The following is a 7,317-nucleotide window of genomic DNA, read 5'->3' on the forward strand; positions in this document are numbered from 1 at the left end:
AAAAAAAAAAAAAAAAAAAAAAAAAAAAAAAAAAAACTTAAAAAAAAAAAAAAAAAAAAAAAAAAAAAAGAACCCCCCCCCCATCCCGATACCCTAAAGGCCATCTACCGGGTCCTACTGCTTCAAGGTTCACCACTTCCCAACAAAGCTGTGCTGGGGCACAACAAGCCCCATAGCATGGGTTTTGGGGGACATCCGTTTAAACTGCAGTACTCTGTGAAGGCTGAACCCATGTATTGTAACCTCGTCTTCCCAGAGTACTGAACACAGTGTTTTATGGACCACACGGACTAATATACAGTCCTCTAGGTTAGTGGCTATTCCATACTTTTACAGATTTGAGAGGGAGAGACCTTCAAATGTGTGAAAGAGAAACACACAGACACAGACACAGACAGACAGACAGACAGACAGACAGACACACACACACACATGCACACACACACACACACACACACCTTGTGCAGCAGTCAGGCGGCAGCCGAACAGTGTATCACAGCATGTGCTGTGGACTCAGTTGAGCCTTTAGTCCCTGACTCGGCATGGCAGCTCTCCTCACGTGCTGCTCTGCTTCACCCTCTTTCCCTTTAAGAAGAACATTATCTGTCTCCCCCCACCCCCCACTTTTTAAAGTCTCCTGCCTCTCCAATCCTGTTTTAATGATGACCCTGTAACTCCCAGGGATTCTGTCTTGGCAAACCACAGACACTTTGCAGACCCTCGTACCTCCTCTTTGGAAACGTGGTACAGCGGGGTCTTCTGCAATGCCTTGTAATCACTGATTCAAAGTAAAGGACAGAGAGTCATTTCAGTTACTCTTTAATGCATTATCCCACACGAGATGGGCTGTCAAGAAAGACCCTCCTCCAGCCTCGTTTACAAGGGTCAGCCTGGCACGGGGCGACAACTGGAAGAGGCCGGCAGTAAGACTTGAGCCTCCTCACTGTGGGTGGCCTGGAAAGCCCAACCATGACCTGGAGAACATTTTTTGCAATGGCCACGATGTCTGCTTGTGCTCCTGGCCATCGCTTCAGAAGAAAGGAACACGCTGGAGGTTCGAAGGCAGCCACATTCTGGGCGGCGTTGAGCGAGATGAAGGGAGGAAATAGCAATTATGAAAACTGGTTTTGCTCCTTGACCCTGAGAAAGCACTAAGTACCATACATCAGTAGTATCTATGCCAAGGTAACGTAACATTAGAATCTTATCTCAGGGTGAAATTCAAAGATGCTTGGAGGTCACAAAAGCTTGTTATCAGCAAAGAGAATGTCACCATCAATGGAAATAATGCAACTAGACCTTCAGGGCCCAGGCATCCTCTGGACACCCTTGAGATGTACTGTAAGTAAAGAATTGCAGTTACTGCTGCTTAGAGATCAAAACTGAAATCCTGCAACTGCCAGGCTGTGGTTATCCAAGCTTTATTTTAGTGGGCTGGGTGCCCTGCTCTTGCTTTAGCTCACATCTTCCCCTAGGTATCAACAAGCGGCATCACACAGAAATCCTGATCCACCTTAGTGCTGCCCAAGCTTAGATGAAGCCTCCCTCTCGGGTCCTCCTGCAGGCAGCCTCCATTCCTGAGCTCAGATTGCATTGCACTGTTTTATGATGGTGCTCACGCCATTTGGGCCCTTTGACGCCATTTGGGCCCTTTGACGTTAAATGCTATGCTGTAGAAAAGCTCGCCCACCTGCCTTCCTCCAAGCTTCCCAGCTTAGGCTTCAGGGCTGCATTCTGTCCTCAGCTGCTTGCAAGCAGCTCTGAAAATTTTCAGCTTCACACATTAGCAGCTGCATTTGCCCTGGGTTTTGTTTCACATCGTGGAGAGGAGGCCTGAGTAGATTTGTGTCCTTGTGTTCACAGAGACGGTGATACGCTTGAATGGGTTTCTGCATATACAGGAATCCCCAAGGAGTGTAGAGAGGCTGTGAGTCCTCACCTATAAATGCAGTTTTGCCAAAGAGCAGTGTCTTGGCCGGGAGGCAGAGGCTGGGCAGATGTTTTGTTTTTAACTTGCGTGTGTCTTATGGTAAATACTGTTTTCCCTCCTTGATTTTATGTAACACTTTATGTTTTCCAGACCTCTTTCAACTGTTACCTCATTTCATCTTCTAAATAGCGCTGCAAAATAAATAGTTATCATCTCCATCTGATATGTGGAGAAATAAACTTCAAGTTCATTTAATGTGATGCTTGGCAGACGTTAGTAATGAATACCTTTGAACAATTCTGACAGAGCCTGAGTCTGGCCTTTAAATTATTTTTATTATAGTGCAATATACACAGGTATAAATAGGGGCGAGAGCCACTCGTTCTACATACGCACATCCATTACACCACCAGGAAAATATTTACCAGTTAGATGCAAACAAGCAAACAAACATTGAATCTGACAACATCCATCTCACGTGTGTGGTGATGTGTCCTGGAAACTGAACTGCTTGTGTTGGGCCTAATTGTCGAGGGAAGCGGCCACTTTTTGTGTCACTTGTCAACATGGCTCCCGGGTACATTGAAGTCGCTTTGCTTGCCGCAGTCACTGTTCTTCTATTTTAACTTAACCTGCTTTTAAACCACAGAAGGTCCAACTACATCAAGTGTATAAATCAAATGCCATGTTGAAAGTCATAAAAAAAAAAAGGATCAAATGACAAGCTCTTCATTGTATAGCGGCCAGAATGATTTCTGTGATGAATCACTGGAGGTTGGCACAAAATAGAATAGGATCTGATCGGTGTATCCCACTCGTGAGACGCCAGTGCTCTGAACTGTGGCTCTGGCTTGATGCTTCTAAGCTCTTAATGTGACGGTTAGATTTATTGTCAATTTGGCTGGGGCAGAGAATATCCAGAGAGTCATTAAAAATACCGAAATTATTTAAATGTGTCTTTGATGGTAGAGGAGATTACCATTCGAATCGGGGAAGAGAACAGAGCAGATGGTCAGGCCGGTGGGCATCCTCCAGGTTGTTTAAGCTCTGGGAAGAACAAGATGGCGGAAGAAGAACAAGAAGCAGCAGTTCTCGCTTTCTGCTCGAGCTGAGACATCCATTCTTGAGTCCATGCACAGGACTTCCACCTTCCTCCTGCTTTCCACCCCCTCTTACTTCTTTGACCTCTGTTAGGCTTTGTGGCTCATCAGCTTCCAACAGCAGATTTGGGGACTTTCTCAGCCTCTGGAAGTCATTTAGGGAATTGCTATGATAAATTGCTCATATTAGTGTTACTACATTATCTATCATCTGTCTATCTATATCTACCTGTATATCTGTCTGTCTGTCTGTCTCTGTCTGTCTAGCCATCCACCCACCCACCCACTCACCCACCTACCAACCTCTCTTTTCTTGGTTTGACCTACACAACTACTATATTTCTCCACTTGAATTAATTTTGGTAGCAAACACTTCTAATACCCTGACCCCCATGTTTATGGAAATCTGTTCATTCCATAGGAGCCCAGTGCTTCCCTTTGGGTCTGAATGGTACCTCCTCTTCCTCCCACAGCCATTGCTTTTTCTTCTGTCTCACTTTGTCCGGGATGGTAATCATTTAGCAGTTGCATGTTGTTTTCACACTGGATGAACAGGAAACATCGTAATCATGGTGACTGAGATGGATGAAGCATCTTGGTTCTGGGGGAATTCGAAGTGAGAGAGCTCTGTAGAACGTGTATCTGGACTCACCAGAGACAAGGCTCTCTGTTAAAGTCCTCACTCTCTGACATGCTGGAGGCTTTCAGCATAACTTGATTGACACAATTTTTTTTGTTGTTGTTAGTGTTCAAAGCTTCCAAAGCTTTAGAACTTCTGTGATTCAATTCATCTAATGCAAATCTCTTAACTTTGCGGTAAAGGAAATTGAATCTTAGAGAAATTAAACTCGCCCAAGCAAAGTTCCACAGCATCAATTTATTTTAATACCAAAATGTTGGCAGCATCAATAATCAGTCCCAGGCCCAGAGGGCCCTGTGTTAATCAGAGATGCTTCATCTTCACGTCTCTGTGACGCCTGGAACAGCTAAAGACTCTGCCCACATCGTGATTGTTCTTCAAAGGTCTGCAAAATGGATTCATAGTACTTGCTATGATTTAATATTTATTTTCTAACAAACTCATTCTACATCACCAAAAAAAAAAAAGTCTTGGGTCATAGTTAGCAGACACACAGCGGGCTAAAGACCAAAACCCATCTTCCTTGTCTGACTGAACTCAAAATCAAATGTTTGAAAGAAATCCTGTCCTCCTCATAAACCTGTAGCAGCAAGACAAGACAGCGGTGATATGAACCAAAGACAAACAGCAGGCGACCTGAACACCCACGGACAGGGTAGCTTTTCTTCACAACTTCACATGCCAGAGCTGGGGCTGATGAAATGTATGGTTTGGGGCCACACATGATGTCTGTTGTCAATACAACATCTACAATCTCAACTGTTTGTTAACTTGCTGTCTTGGCTGCTTTCAGGCAAACAGAGCAGCCTCACTGGAGTAAAGACTACGTTGTCCTCAAGGGCTGATATATTTACTATCTAGGCTTTCACTTAAAGCATTTGCTGAGTCTTAAACTCGATGTGTTTCTTAACCTGGGGCATGTGGCGATCTCTAGACAGACTTGAAATTCCACTGGGATGTTTCTCAATGTTGTGTTTTTATATTTTATATCTGCAATAACCAGGGTTTTAAAAATGAGCATAAACTTGCTCCATGCTCATTGAATAGCCACCCAGCACTGGGTACGGTGCCTTGTGTTGCACTGTCTCTACCTGAATCTGGATGATGGTCATGTTAGGAACACGAGATAGAAAAAGATAAAGACCTCACAAAAAGCTAAGCCAAGTCCCTTTGAGATCATCCAAGGCTGTGCTTACTGCCTTATTCATGATTTGAAGGCATCTATCTGCCCTTGAATCAGTATGCTTAGCACTGGAAAAAAATGTAGGGTTTTTCTCTACTCCCAAGGAATTCTTCGGGGTGTGGCTAAGTCCACTTTCCCTGCTCTAAGGGAAGGAAGGGCAGATATTTTGCTGGATGGGAGACCGCTGCATGCCATGAAACTTTCAATCGGGTAGAGTTTTCTTCCTTCTTCCACGTTCGTGCCTGAGTTTTCCCTGAAGTAGTCAGCGGCTGCTTTTTATTCTATCTGGATCCAGGAATTTCTCCTCTTCACTCCCAAACAGCACTGTGGCTCTCAAATAGAATATGAAGCTGGGCTTCACCATCCATTTAAGATAGAATCCTTGAGCTAATAATGAACTCTTGGTGGTGTGGTGGTGGGGTCTGTATATAGAGATCCAATCTAGTTCAAGAAGTAAGATGGAGGAGATCAAGCCAGACAGGCGTATAAAAAATCTGGGGTCAGCAAAGAGTAAAAGTGACTGCTACAAAGCGGGGCTTTTGAGGGAAGAAAGAAGAGCCTGATTTATAAAACTTGAAACCCAGGGCAAGGCGATCGAAACACTGACTTCTCTAAAGTACAAAAATTCATGTGATATTTCAAGCCAAGCACCTATTTGGAAAAACTGACATTTCGCCTTGTGCGGCCAAGATACCATCTCTGGTTACAAACTGTAGTGCTCCTTTTGGGAAGAATTACTTAGCAGGAGACAACGAAATGATTCATATCCTCACACCCAGTAATTGCACCTCAAGGAATTCTCTTCTCATGGAAACAGTGTGTGACAGTTTACTCCACTAATCCCATCACTCCATGCAAGAGGCAGAGACGGACACTCGCGATTCTAAGGATAGCCTGGTCTACATAGAGAGAGACCCTATCTTTTTTTTTTTTTTTTGGTTTTTTGAGACAGGGTTTCTCTGTATAGCCCTGGCTGTCCTGGAACTCATTCTGTAGACCAGGCTGGCCTCGAACTCAGAAATCTGCCTGCCTCTGCCTCCCGAGTGCTGGGATTTTTAAAGGCGTGTGCCACCATGCCCGGCTTGAGACCCTATCTTTTTATTAATTGTCGGACAGTGGTTAGTAAATTATACTAGTCTAGTCTTATAAAACTATTAAATCAAATAATTATAAAGAACATGTATACATATTAGGGAATGTGCTATCATGTAAAGCTAAGCAAAGGAGCATGTTTGTTCAGATATTGCATACGAGGGGTGGTATGGAAGGAGAAATAGTTTAACAGAAAGTCTGATTGTGTTAGTTGGCTTTCTGCCACTTACAAATACCAGAGGAAAATCGGCCAGAGAGGAGGAGTGAGGTTTGCTCGGGCTCTAGTTTCAGTTCCGAGTCACCTGGCTTGGCTGCCTTTGTCTGTGGTAGCATAGTTGTCGAGGGAGGACTCATGGTAGGCTGCTGGCCTCACAGTGGGCGCAGGAGGAGTGGGAAGAACTAATAATAGTCCTTTTAGTGACGTCCCAGAAGCCTCCCTTCTTTCCACTCTGCCCCACCCCTAAAGGTTCTGTCACTTCCCAGTGGCCTCACAGTTTGCAACCAAGCCTCTAGCAGATGGACCTTCGGGAAACACTTCTAAAAATAGCAGGGACACCGTGAGTAACACTTGAATGCTTCCTCTTTGAGATGGACGAGGATAGCTAACTAATTAAAAATGTTGAGCTGGAGAGAGAGAGAGAGAGAGAGAGAGAGAGAGAGAGAGAGAGAGAGAGAGAGAGAGAGAGTTAGTTCAGGGATTGCCTAGCATGTGACTCCTAATACTGCCAAACCAAAACAGCCAAATAAACAAAGACACAAAAGAGACAAAAAGTTCAGATGGGAGCAAAAATCAAGATAAATAAATAGATATATAGATAAATAAATAAATAAATAAATAAGGTACTTCATAGGCCCCTTTGTGAACCCAGAGCCACAACCTATCTCTGCTGCACAGAAGTGTCTTGTCTTAAAAGCCCTTTGCGGCAGGCCCTATTATCGGCCCCATTTTTCAGATGAGGACTAAAGAGAAGAAGAAACTTGCCTATGCTCACATAGCTAATTAACGGCAGAGCCGGGAATGAGGCCAAAGCTGTGACTGAGGGCCACTGAGGCTGTTCCTTGGCAACCAGGCAGAACAGTCAACCCCTTCGAGACACCCCCTCCCGCAAGAGGACTCTAGGGATGCGTAGGTGTTGGTGATTACATGAGCTTGAGTTTGGATTTTGCCTTTTCGTTGTACAACCCAGAATGCTTTTGATGAGAGGAAACGAGGAACAGCCTTGTGGTACGGCAGCCTTAGGAGATCTGCTATCTCACAAGGATGTCACATCACACAAAGTCCAGAAGTTGGGCTGGCTGTGGGTTGGACAGACCCTTGGGGTCTGACCAACCATATATCTTCTCTTTGCCCCTTCCTTTAGCTATCCTTGGC

Source organism: Mus caroli, chromosome 14 (genome assembly GCF_900094665.2).
Source record: "Mus caroli chromosome 14, CAROLI_EIJ_v1.1, whole genome shotgun sequence".
Taxonomy (NCBI): domain Eukaryota; kingdom Metazoa; phylum Chordata; class Mammalia; order Rodentia; family Muridae; genus Mus; species Mus caroli.